Raw genomic sequence first — 14,169 nt, forward strand, 5'->3', positions numbered from 1 at the left:
ACTTTGAAAATTGCTTACTGCTGAATTAAAGTCAGATTAATTACTGTTAAAATAGGATTTTGACTTATAGTATTGTACACACAAGATATAAGGTAAAAATTAAAGATTATAATTCTAATAAAAAGAACATATTCTTAACTGAAATACAGTTTTCAGCACCCAGCAACTATCATTACCAGAATATGCTTTTGCTTGGAAGAAGCTCAGTTAAACGAACTTTTTTTAAAAAGCAAGTTTTTCTTTGTTTGTTTCAAAAGTATTCCACATGCTCTAATGATCCCTCTAAAAGGTTCCATCCCCTCCACTTGCCTTCCAAATTTATGCTGGGCAGGATACTGTGACAGAAATGTCTGTGTGCAGCAAATGCCCTGCATAGGAACGTTTGTGCTCGTTTAACCAGGCACGTTAAATTGAGCTACACAGATCTGTGTCGTGTATTCCCCTCGGATAGTTCAGGAATGCTGGAGCTACAGGAAGGGATCACCTGCCACCCCTGCTCCTATGGAAGAGGAATATTTAACATTTAATAAAATAGGCTGGGCTTGCTGCACATGGGGAAGAGACTCAACAAACAAAAATTTCTCTTTGTTTTTATTTAGACATAGGCTTTTGCATTCACATTATTTATCCTTATTAGTCCTTACATTTTTTGTCATACACTTGAGGATGGTGAGTTTCGAAACAGTCAAATTTTGTAGCTGGTGGAAAAGAAAATTTCCTTCTTTTTTTTTCAATACAGATGCACCTTAGTTTAAACTGCGTAAACAGAGTTTTCCTGAGAGATTGCTCTACCCACTGGGAAAGTTTTGGAAGACACCACATTAAATATTCCAGCAGCTCAGACTCATAGACAGCCTTCTTTTCTAATTTAACAAATTTCACCTATTTTCCTTTACCAATTTGCCTATCCCAGCAGTGAAGAATGAAAAGCTAGTTTTACAAAACATATAGAACTTTATATTTAATGCAGAATGAGGTAGGTAGAAACAGCTCCATAAAATACTTTTTCAGGGCTTTTTTGCTTTGAAAGAAAACAGGTATCCCTGTTCCCTATTAATCTTTTTTGATGCATTCTGTTCAGGGTGGCCAGCAAACTGATAAGATCGTTCCTTCAGATTTCAAAATTACTGAGTCTGGAAATAGTTCTCATTTATCTCATGCACTGCTGAGAAAACAATCTCAAATCGTTGGTTCTACTGATGAAACTTCCTTAGCAACACAAGGGCTCCAGAATTATTTTTCAGACCTTGTCAATTCTTCCTGTGAGGTTTCTGTCACTGTCAGCATCCAACACCTTGCAGATGAGTGGGGAAAAAAACCCCCACCCAGCCCAGAAAGCTGTGATAAATTAATAGAAAGTAAATTAATAGAATAAATGGAATTAGCAGGAGTGATGATAAATCTAAAATTCCCCTAACAATAGCCCAGTGAATTATGTTTTAGATTTATGAAGTGTTTTATCATGTAGATGAGAATCCGTAGAAAAGGGACTATGTCCCAGTGGGGTTAGAGAAAATCAGGAAGGCTGAACACTTGGAACTGTGCATTTCTTTGGGACTGCACCCCAGGAACCAAGGCAGGAGAACCCTCACTGCCTTGACTTCCCCCAGCAGGAATCCTGCTTTCCTGAATCCTACAGACTGCTCTCTCTGCTTTGGTGGAACTTTAAATAGGACTCGCCAGCCGTGATCTCTGATGGTAAATTATATTTAGGCCACGGTTTAAACCTTCACTGCCTTCAGTTTACACCGACCATGTCTCCAGCGTGCAGCCAGTCCCTTAAGCCAGATTTCAATAGTTGCAAAGTCTGTAAAGTGTCAGTAGTGCAGGATTTGGCTTTTAATGTAATTGGAACAGTTTCTTTATTTCAGGTACCTCCACTCTCAGGTTAGAGCGTGCTTTTTGCTGTGAAGATTTTTTCCTTCCCTGACACAAACGTTCACCCCAGTTCTCAAATTCACCACTACTCATCTGACACTTCACAAGTTGCCAAATGTCTGCTCAAACACTGAAAAACCCGGTTTCTGCTGAGTTCTAAGCTGTTATAGAGGAAGGCTGGAAATTGGTGGGAATGTGTCTATCCAGGGCCGAGGAGAGCCACTGAACATTAACACTTTACTGACTGCTCTGGGTGTTGTCTGCCCTTTGCTCAGTCCCTGCTGCCAGGAAACAGCCTCCTCTTCCAGCTTAGTCATGCCCTGACTTCTATTTTTACTTTTTTTCCTTCAAATTCCTCTTAATTTTTAAAAAAATCTCCTTTGGTTCATCACCTGCTTTCCAGACTGGCTGTGACACAGGGCTGTGTTGCCCAGGCTGGAGAAGTGCTGTGGGCATGAAGTGGTCAGGAAGGGAAAGAAATCCCTGCTGAGGCTGTACAAGACAAACTATAATATTCTTAAACTATCCAGCTTCACCCTTAAATCTTCAGCTTACTCCTTGCAACACTTCAGTCTAAGAAAAGCTCCTTAAAATTTTAAGAATAGGTTAAGAACTCTCAAGAATAACTAAAGAATAGCTTCTTAATCTCCTTCTAAATGAGCTGAGTGTTCCCCTCTTGATCCATTCTGCAGTGACTTCAGACAGACAATTTAAAGCCAAGGAGATTAAATCAGTCAGAACAGAATGGGAGATAAGATCTCAAATGTTCAACACTGAAATATCTACTGCACAGGAACAGTGTGTAGATTTAAGCTGGTAAGAAATGATACACAATGAAGTTAAATGGAATCAGCATTGTTAGGATCAGGAGCTTTCTCTTAAAAGTAGTAAAAACCTACATGGTCTGCTCAGTGAAGAAAATAAAAAGATCAGCTAGTTTATGTGTTTATATGTATGTATGTATTTATACAGGTTGATGATCACTGAGTAGGGCAAATTCTCTTTTCTCTCCTGCCCCATCCCATCCGAGGGTGAGCTGAGACAGTTCTGAGCAAACAGCCTGCCCTGCCTTCCCCCTCAGATTCAGGATTAAGAATTCCAGATGAATGAATCAATGTGACAACAGAAACCCCTGTCACTGCTTGGATGGCCTCCAGCAGTGTGACACAGGGACACACGTGCTCAGCAGCTGGGAAGCACCAGCAGATGTGAGATTCTGGAATGCCAGCCCTCAGCAAAACAGGCTCAGGAGTATCCTCAACCTGTCCTCCACTTTCTAATCTGGGTTGAAACGTCTGGTTCAAAGGTTTGTCCACCGTGGCAGCAGTGTTGGTCAAAGCAGTAGATGGTCCTCTCTGCTCCTCTGACAGTTTAATGTCTCCTAAGCCACAGAGCACTGGCTGAACTGAGCCAGGAACAAGGGGATAAATGCCTACAGGAACGGCAGAGCAGCACAAACTGCACCAGGCTATTCCATGTTTCCACTGCTATTGGATCACAGACCCTCGTGGATAACAGAAATATTCATTGGGAAAGATCCTCGTCCACTGATCCCAGGCCAAGTCAGAAACAAACCCTCAGAGTTCTGCTTGCACAAGATCTCTCAGGAAAAAGGGCACAGGAAGAAATAACACCCCAGAGGTTGTTATTCATGCACCTAGGGATGCTGTGATAAAATCACTGCTTTTACGATGGGAGAATCTGCACAGAGAAAAATGTGCCTCAGAACACGGAATTCTGTTCTGCAAACGGCTCCTAAAACGGTTTTCAACTGGTAATTTGTCTCTCAAAATCTTTAACCAGGATCTCAAAAGCTGTAGATGTATAGAAGTTGTAGCTCAAATTAAGAACATGTTTACTAGATAATAAGTAATGTGATTTGTACAATAGTTTTAGTTTTAGTGGTAGCACTGAGATGAGTTTGAGTCCATCATAATTACATCATAATGAATGTAGCCTATTTTTTATACATTAAATATACCGTAATCTGTAATCCCTAACACTCTGCTAGTCTCCTTATGTTGTACAAGTATTTTAAATACTCTTTCAAGACCTTCCTCTACTCCAGGTTGAATGGCAAGCAAAAATATCTCATGAATATATATAATCACATTATTATGTAGCGTATCAGCTGTCCCCATAAATGCCATCTAATCATTGGTATAATACCCTGAAAAGCCTTTAAAAAACTGTGTTACAGAATTGAGAGGTGCAGAACACATCCAGAAAGACAAATTTATTGTAAATAGGGTCAGACTTTGACAGGTGAAACCAGTCGGAATAGAAGGAATATTGAAGAAAACAGGAAGAGTGAGAGTGAGTGAGTTTAACAACCTTCCTTCCTCCTCCTAAGGGCTGAGTAAATGCTATTTATTTATTTGAGTAGTTCTGAACTATGGTGCTGCTGCTGCCAAAGAGACAGAGCTTCCTCCCCGTACATAATTTAGCAATGAAACATGAGAAATCATGCATGAAAGGTACAATTTAATATTAAAAAAAGGTGAAATGTGGACTCCTGGATATTATACTATTCAAGTATTTATTTAAACTTTAAACAATTAAAATTATTGTCCTATATAAAATTTGGATTTTAAGTGACAAAGGAACTAGTGGTTTCTGACACTGAGTAAGTTAGTTTGTTAGCTGACAACCAGAAAAAATTAAATGCAAGAAAGTTCAGTGTTCAAAAGGATTTCTCAGCAGAGAGAAGATACTGGGTATCATAGATTTCAAATTTTAAATGTTTGGTACATTTCTGCATTGCATAAGTAAAATCCCATACTCTACCATTCTGTACTATAAATACATTGCATAGTTTCAAATAAATGTTTTATGTTGTTCCCTCCCTCATTTCTACTTTTAAAAATGTGCAGCTATGATTTATGCTTTTGAGGATGGCATAATAGAATTTGACATTTTCCAGCTGAGGTGTGGCCTAGTTCCAGCTCCATGCTTCATTACATTGTACTCCCTTTGAGAGGATGAGAAGAGTAAAAATAGCCAGGTTGTTAAAAATGTAAAAAGCAAAAATGAATTCTCACCAGATGTGCTGTTCAATTGTCATTTTCATAAAATTATGGTTGCTAAACTTCTAGAAATCAATATGTGCTATGAACAGTGTGTCTGGAGAGATCATTCCCTCCTCATTATCATCTCTCTTCTTTGGATTCTCCCAAAATTTAAATTAAAGGGGACTGCCATGGTCCAGCTTCTGCCATGAAGCACCAGAGCATCCCTGTACACAGAAACTGGCCGGAAAGGTTACAAACAATGCAATGTTTCAGTTAGAAAAGTGAACAGTTTAAAAGCTTTCAGCACACTGTCTTTTTGGCAAGGGAAAAATGAGAGTGTAAGCAATACATAAAATTTGTTTTCCTTATCCTGCTGGGCAGATTCAGGATGTTTTTATCTTAACATCAAAGCAGTTGGGTTTGGCACTCAATTCACTGAAATCTGCTTTGCTGAATGCTGGAAATAATGTTCAAGTATGGAGCTCACTGTAAGATGAATTTAAAATAATTATTTTAAGGAAGAAATGAGAATATACTGCTTTACACTGTGTGGGCTCCTGTACACTCAGATGACTTGCTTGCTGAATGTCAGGAAGTTTGGGATGGAGATTTTTGCTGTCTGAAGAAAAAAAAGTGCTGTTCTTTGGTCAAAAAAGTTGTTACAAACAAGATAGCCAAGAAGAAAGATTTCTCATCTTCCCTCTGAATGGCAAAAGGTTGAGTAGATTACTCAATGTTTGTCAGGTTTGAGGTGATTGCCTGTCACTACACAAGAAGTGAATAATATTGACAGCTTCGTAAGATCAAAATTCAAAGCCTGCAAGGATATGCAGCTGCACCTCACAGAACTTTGCAAAGACCTTCTGTGTCAGGGACCTGCTGGGCTCAGTTGTGAGGAGTAGGAAGGGTGCAGACACCAGCAGGGCAGAGCCACAGGATGGTCCCTGCTCTGGGGTCACATCCCAGTTCTCCAGCCCCGTTATCCAGTCCTGCCTGAACACCTGAAGGGGCTCAGCAGCTCCTGAGCCTGAGCAATTCTCTGACATCCCTTGCCAAAAGCTTGTTCTGAGCCAGGGGGGACATGCAACTTGAAGCTCTACACCTGTAGCCTTAAAGAGCTTAAAAAATAAATTATAGGATTTTTTATTACCATTATTATTATGATGATTATGATGATTATTATTAAGATTATTATTATTTTCCCTGCACATCCTTATTCATGCTCAGAAAATCCTCGAAAAGCTGACATTTATGAACAAGCCCTGGTGAGATCCTGCTCTCAGCTGCTCCAGGCGAGGGTGGATGCAACTTTAGGGGGAAAGCCTGGATCTCCTTTGGGATCAGTGATGCTGATCCTAATAGAAGGGATTTTTGACTTTAGAGGGCACCTGAGCTGCTACAAATACGTAAGGGTGAAAACAGACTAACAGGGAGGGTCAGCAAACCTCGATGGGGTAATCTGGGAAATGACAGAAGGAAGATCAGCTGTGAATGGAAGGGGAAGCAGAAATTGAAGGGATTAACTGAGCTGCAGTTAGAGAAAGGATGTGGTGGAGATTGATTAAAACGAAAGAGGTCTGGTGTCAGGTGAGGGCTTGGAAATACTCATCTGGAAGGAAACCAGGTCTGGCAAGAGGACAGTTAGAGAATGGTTTATATACTGGGACAACAGGCAAGTTTGGGGGAGAAAAAAGAAAAAAAAAAAAGAAGTAAAATATTTAAATCTACTCAGCAGAGGAATATAGCCACTCATCAGATATTTGCCTTCATCCCTTGCCTAGAGATTTGGCAGTGTCAGAAATACAGATGTTTTTATTTCTCATTTCATTTAGGCTTCAGCACGAACTTCCTTTAAGTACAGAGGTCAATGGAAAAATTCAGATCTTTCTGCTAAAGTCATGATCTTTGTAAAACTAATGTCTGGAAGTGTTGCTGAGCAATATCTCACTTCAGGAAGACGCTCTCAAGATATTGAATAATTTGTCAGAATGTTAGAAAAATGAAAAAAATGGTGCAAAACAATTGCGAGCTCATAAACTTTTGAAATGCAATTAGTTAAGTCACAAAAATATCCTTATTTTATCAGTCATCGCACCAGCAGTGTGCAGCATTATTCTGCTGGTTTTAGAGAGCTTATTTGTTACTGTATCTCATTAGTGAATATATTAATTAAAACTATACCTGTGTTATCATCATTTCCAGTCATTAGCATGGCAAAAATCACCTGCAAGATTGTAAATACAACATCATAAGCAATATTTTCAAGGATATTTATTACTATAAATTGTCTATTAACTCAAAAGCAAAAAAATAACTTTCATTCTGTCAAAATAAGCCTTTACTCCTTCAAGGTTTCTTTCCAACAAAAAACCCCAGATCCCACCTATCTGTTTTTAACAGATGAAAACTTTCACTACAGAGACAAAGCAAAACAAAAATGCAAACCAAAACACATCCCACAGATCTTGCTTTGGAAAATATTACTGAAACAAAAAAAAAATACTGTTAAAAGGGAATTAAAGATTTCCTGGGAATGGCAGGGACCTCAGTGAAGATATTATAATGTGGCATTTGATGTTCTAGTGGGATTTCAACAAGTTTTGCATGGTCAAATTCCATTAATAAGTTGGCTTTCTTCCAAGGCTGTGTGTGTCCCTCTCATCTGCCACGGTGCCCTCACTGTAAGGAAACCTCACCTCACCTGCTCGGGCACATCTCAGCAATTTTAATTGCATTTTCCTGCTCGCTGCAGTACCAAACAGGCTTGGAAAAACCCAGAGTATCTTATGATGTAGATTATGGGGGTTATGAGTAGAACAGCCACAATTTTGGTGGTGCTGTAAGAGGATTACAGAGCGTGGCGGGGGAGAAGCTCCACGTGGATGGATATTGATGGTGCTGTGAGGGGGGAATAGGAGACAATCAATGGGACTGGGTTTTGCAGGGAGCTGCTCAGGGACAACCACTGCTGCCAGCATTGTCACTGCAGTGCTCTGTAATGGATGGGTTTTATCCTCTAGCTCTGCTAACGTTTGAATTAGAAATACATATTTACTGCTGCTTTCATTTTGCAAAGGATGTGCAGGCTTGGGGCAGAGCACATTTGAGCCAGTCTGGCTCTCACTTTTTAGCAGATGACCTTTAATTAGCAGGAAGATATTCTATCCATATCATATTCGTTCACTTGTCTTACTGGGCATTAGATGGCTGCTGTGAAGCATAAAGGATTTTTTTTTTTTTTTGTCCTAATCCCTGTGATGTGACATGATTAATGAGATGAAATTCCCATTTGGAGTTTCCTACCAATCAATAGGCAGATGGGCAGTAGTGGATGTCGAACAACAAGACAGCAGGAGTTGCTTAAGCTCTTGCTACTTTCATAGAGGAAAAATATTTGGAGACATAATTTAAAGGAACAGGAATTATCCATTGTTCACTTTTCTCTCCATCTTCAACACTTGTTTCTTTGTTCTTAACGTTCACAGGTAGAACTGCCATCTTATATGTAAATAACATATTAAGCTAAAATAGGTATGTTGGAAAATCTTGTGGATGTGGCTTATGCCAGGTGGGTCTAACACTGCATTGGCATTGAAAAAACATTTGCAAAATGGTGGGTTTGATTTTTCTCCACCTCCATGTTGATGTAAAGAAACTTATACATCAGAGGAGCCAACAGAACTATGAAACTTTAGAATGAAGCCCTTGTGAATATAAAATCAGGCCATTATTAAAATACTGCAATTAAAAATTAAATTCATTTTGCATATCTTACAAAGTATGTCTTTTTCGCCGACTTTAACATTCCACTCTCTGGCCACATAGTCTTTTATACCTAGGAAATGATGTGTAAAATGGCTTAAGTAATAATCTTCTATAGGTTATTCTCAGCTGTGAAAATTTTGAAGTTTATAAAATGGGTAAAAAACCATGTCATTTTAGTCTTTACCAATTAGGACTTTCCTTTCTTGCCAGTAGAATTTATTTATAAGTATGGGTAAGTATTAGAATAAATTATATTATACAATTATACCTTTATATGTCCCAAGATTAAAAAAAAAATACCATAATGCATAATGCATAAAAGGAAATGATGAACCAAAAGGCAAAATATGGCAGACTGGTGGATCTCTGCCAAGCAGATTAAATCTGAGGAAGTAATGCAAATTTCCAAACAGAAGTAGCAACAGGTTTCAGGAGACTTCATTCATAGCCCTCGTGTTGGTGCTTATTTTCTTCTGGGCAATACTTTATTTCTTTAAACAGAAGTATTTATATTTAGTTGTTTTGTATGCTTAAATGATTGATCTTATATTTTCTTCTCATTACCTCGTTCTCCCTCCCTCTCACAGACAAAGATGCTCACAGAGTAAAATTCATAGCACACTCTTCCTAATGAACAAACTCCCACCGAGCACCAAAGTGCTTAATGATGCTCAGCAGGCAGAGTTCTGCAGTTCCCCTATGTGAGCCAATGTATAATCACACCACAAGTTAAAACAAAGTTAAAACAATATTTAGGTTGCCAAGAGAAACACTGGAAATGTAAGACATGCTACATTTAAATTTTCCCAAACTTTAATTCAGTTCCTCTGTGTGTTCATCCACTGTAATTCGGTGGGGGGAGAAGTACACAGGATGAAGCGTTTGTGATTATGAAATTAAAATCTCTTTGCAAGGCAGCCAAAGTAAATTTAGGCAAACTGTTTTTAATCAGTCTTCAGTAGCATGCAAAATACCGTGTTTCAAACAATTTTATTTGTGTAGTACAGACTGTATTTATTGATCTCATCTCCTTTTCCTTAGTAATGTCTACACAGCAAATTCTGCAATTAATCAAGTCTGCAATGAAGTTAACAATTATCAAAAAGAAGAAATTTTTTTATTGAGAGTTCTTAAATTAAGAGCTGGCACTTAGAAACCCAGCTATCATGGACCACTCACAAGTGCTTTTAGGAATGCTGCTCAAGCATTCCACTTTTTCTTGGGATAATAGGGCAAGGAGAGCCTTAGATTGGGTGCTGGGAGGCTACTGCTTGTTCCCATCTGCTGGAGTGGTTCCAAAAACCTGTGGATGTGGCAGTTGGGGACATGGCCCGCAGTCAGACTTGATGGTCTTTGGGGTCTTATCCAACTCACACAGAATTAATATAACTCTGTGATTCTGAGATACTGCAAGTGCTCCTCCTGTCCTCAGACTATCTTGTCCTTCCCTGGCTGGGGACAGCTGGCGAACAGGAAAATGTGTGCACTGCCCTGGCTTTTTCTTAGATACATGCCCTTGTGTGCCCTCCCTGTGTGGGACCCGTGTTTCTTTTGGCACGTTTTAGGAGAAAGATCAAGAGTCCTACAAAAATTTGGCAAAAATCCCCTTTAACTGAGACCAATCCCTGTCCCTGCTGCGGTGCCATGCCAGGGATCATTGTCCTTACGGGGAAAACCAAGTGCACGTCTGTAGCTACAGTGATTTAAAGGAAAATACACTGGAATATCCTATGGCTGCTGGGTTCAAACCATGGCATCTCTTCATCTGTTCAGTGATGCTCCCAAAAGGCAGGCATGGAACAGCCCTGCCCCTTTTGGGCTGTGCCGTTAGGGCAGACAGGTATGGACAGCATTAGGAACAGGACAGTGCACCCAGCAAAGGAGATGATTTAGAGACTATTGGATTAGACGGCACACAAGCAGTGAATGAGGCACTGTAAGAGGTTTGGTTGTACAGAACTTCCCACCCAGCTGTAGGGTCCCTTGAAATCTCTTAGCCAAGAGCAGAATTTCCAGTGTCTTTTTTGAAGTCTTGCTCCATGCTCGGGATTTTCATGAAAAGACAGTAGTCATTAGTGTGCTAGTTTAGCAAAACAATTAATCATACTAAAATGGTGGATTTACATGTTTTATTTATTTGCGGTAAGGCTCACTCATAGGCATGCCTACTTATTTTTTCTTTTTCCCTTGGTTTCTGATGCAATGCATGGCTGCAAACGGTTTTGCACATTTCTCTTCTCTAGATTTTTGACCGTGGGTGACTACGCAGCAAGTTCTGCTGAGAAAGCGCACATTGAAAATGTCTTGCCACTTTGTAAGCACTAGGGATTTCCTTTCCTGCTCTAAAAACAACTTCATTCAACTAAATACTGCAAACTTTCTCTATTTCACATTGATTTACTTAAAACACTGCGAGAACCACAGAGCTGAAGAGCTCAATGTAGTAGGCAAGGAGGCTGTTTTGTTTCCCCAGGGAATGGCATATTCAATTATATATTGAGGGCCTGATTTCCTAAAAAGGTCAAATTCAGGAAATACTGGGATTTCAGTCATCTTTGTATTTGACCACAGTCTGGAGCTGGATGGATTCCCAGAGCCAACGAATGCTTCTGCTGCATTGACCACCCAACCACCTAAAATGCCCCGTTAAAGGCCAGTGCTTATTATTTATCCAGAGCTCATTCTCTGTGCAGCCTCCAATTGTCACTGTGGTAAAACAGACAAACCTTAACACAGATAAACACTGGGTATTGATTTTGCTATTTATAGGGGGAACTCGGGCTCAGTCCTCCCCCTGCTTCACGATCACCGCAACATTCAACAGAAGGCAAAGCATAATTTCCCCACTACTGATTACATATCAGGAAATGCTGACATAATTCTTATCATAATGGCACTGCTCAGTGCTCACTTGGGAGGACATCTTACAAATACCTTTCAGAAATTCTGGTTTTGGTACTACAGATACTATTTCACTTGAGTGAGGAGGAGAGTTTTAGGCATGATCCAACACAATAAATTTTGAGCATAATGGCTGAACGAACCAAATGGTTTGGACAGATGAGTTCATAATTACCCTATCAATAATGCTACATATAAAGATACATCTCCACGTATGGATTTGTTGAGAATGAAGGTCCATTCATACATTTCCAGAACACTTGTTTAAAATAAAAAGCTGAAAAGCCTGAGTTTGAATATTAATTATGATGCCTCGGGTTAAGATGAATATTTATTGCAAATTTCTTCTGAGAAATGGGAACAGCCTCAGCCACGTCATCTAGATGAACTTTTTTCCCCCCACAACATGGCTGAAAAATACTAAATATTTTAAGGTACTTCAATAGGCAATAGGAATACTTTTTGCTATGCAAATATATTTAGAGAGAGAGAGACTCTTGTGTTCAAAAGGGGAGGTTGCTTGAGAGAAACTTGTACTTCTCAAGTTCTACTCTTATAAGGGAAAATGGAGGTAGTTATAAAGGGATAAACAGACAATTGCTCTTAACTCCTGCACCACTAACAGTTGTGCTGTGTGGGAGAAAGAATAAATAAGGTTTTGTTGTTTTAAAGAAGGTACTTACGACCTGGCAATTACAGCTCCTGCCTCGGGCTCCTTAAGAAAAAAGCTTTTAAGTGCCAAGCTGAGCTGAGGTTGCTGCATTAAGGAGTGGGTGAGTGGGAGGTGTTCCACAGGCAGAAACAGGCTCTGCCCCTGCTTGGCTGGGTGACTGAAAACAAGCTGAACATTTTCAGTACAATGCTGAACTGACTAAACAGAGGCTTTAAAAGCCAGGTTGTGCCACATGAGCTTGGGCATGGGATCACCTTGAGCTTTGGTATGGATTGGCCGTGCTGCCCTTGCTCTGCTTCCCTTGGGGTAAGGGCAGAGAAAGACTTTCTGCCCGCAGAATCCCAGACCCACGTGCTGATATCCCAAGTGTGCCACCAGCTCCTGCAGGGACACGCAGGAAGCCTCCGTGCACAATAAAAAAACCCTCAAAACGTCAGTGGTTAATATATCAGGTATTGAGCAGATGAGCAAAGCAATTAATGGGGCAATTACTTTGTATCAGAAAAACTCGTGTCTCTGTTCTGCTAAAAAGAAAGGAACATTTAGGATTTGCTTGCATTAGTCTGTCCTTGAATACAGAGCAAGTTTGTTTATGATCTCTGGTATTTCCCTTCCAAGTAGAGGCCTGACTGGCAGCCACAGCAAACCCATCCCATTTATTCTTTTTAACTTCACCGCCGAAGATCTGAAGAACCAGTAAGTACCCCAGCCAAAATCCCCCCTCACTCCTTCAAAATGCACGTTAATACAACACACTTTGTATTCCATCAAACAAAACCTCTCCACTGAAAAATCAGAAAAGAACTGATTGGCCCACTTAAGACTGCCCGTGACTTGGGAAGCAGGAAAGCCTACAATGTATCGAAACCAGGCAACTGCAAAAGATGAAATTGTTCACATCCAGCCCCTTTCCCACCAGGCTTGCACAGGCAGAGTTGCTAAACCTCATTACAGTGTAGCATAAATGGAGGGCTAATTAACATAAGAAACCGATCCAAAAGAAAATCCCATCAACATACATGAAAATGAAGTTGATGTGTTTGAAATTCAGCCAACTACAAATTAATTCAACATAGATTACATATACAGGGAGAGAGAGGCTCCAGCAGAGTAACTGGCATTGTATGGGCATCTATGCCAGGGAGATTCCCCTTTCCCCTGCATCCCCTCCCAATCAGGAAGATGAATTATATTTGTGCACCATATGCTCCAGCACCAAACCAAGCAGTGGTCAACCTCTTCGCCTTGATAGCTGTAATTTCTTTATAAATTAATTTGTGTTATGTCTCTTTCCCCCTCTTTCTAGACAAGTGGTTCTGGGCCAAACACAGTCATACTGTGGTTTGTAAAAAGGACTGAGGTGTCTGATTACTGCACCCCTGCACTGTCACTGCCAGCTGCTGGTGGCATCCACGCTGGTGCCGTGGGAATCCCTCGGAGGCAGCGGCGGAGAAAGGTGCCTGAAGTGTGTTCAGGGTAAGAACAGCCTGAGAAAAGCTCTGTGCTGGTGTGTCTCTGTGCTCCAGGATCCAAGCTGGATTTACTGTGGGCTTTGCTCTGTGCTGTGGAGCAAACAGTGGAGGTGAGAACAGGTCAGGGCTGGCTCGAGGTGTGGCTGCAAACTCTGGTTGTGCCAGGGCGTGCCTTGGCAAGGACATTCTTCCCACATCAGAGCTGCTGGTGGGACCAATTCCGGAGAAAAGTCACACCCTGGTCACTGACAGCCTCATTACACCAAAGTTTTTCAGGAACATACAACTATGAGCAGACCATTCAGTCCCACTGGTGCAGTGCAAGCACCTGAGCCATGTTAGTTGAAGAAAACAACTTTGGGATTCCTGTTTCTACTCGAGCTGCTGCTGTGTGGCTGAGCAGTGGATTTGTGTGTCCTCATGCTGGAGGGAGAACCATTTTTCTTCTCTTTATTGCTGTAGCCTCTAG

Source organism: Chamaea fasciata, unplaced genomic scaffold, assembly GCF_029207755.1.
Source record: "Chamaea fasciata isolate MVZ Bird 193981 ecotype frontalis unplaced genomic scaffold, bChaFas1.0.hap1 SCAF_4, whole genome shotgun sequence".
Taxonomy (NCBI): domain Eukaryota; kingdom Metazoa; phylum Chordata; class Aves; order Passeriformes; family Sylviidae; genus Chamaea; species Chamaea fasciata.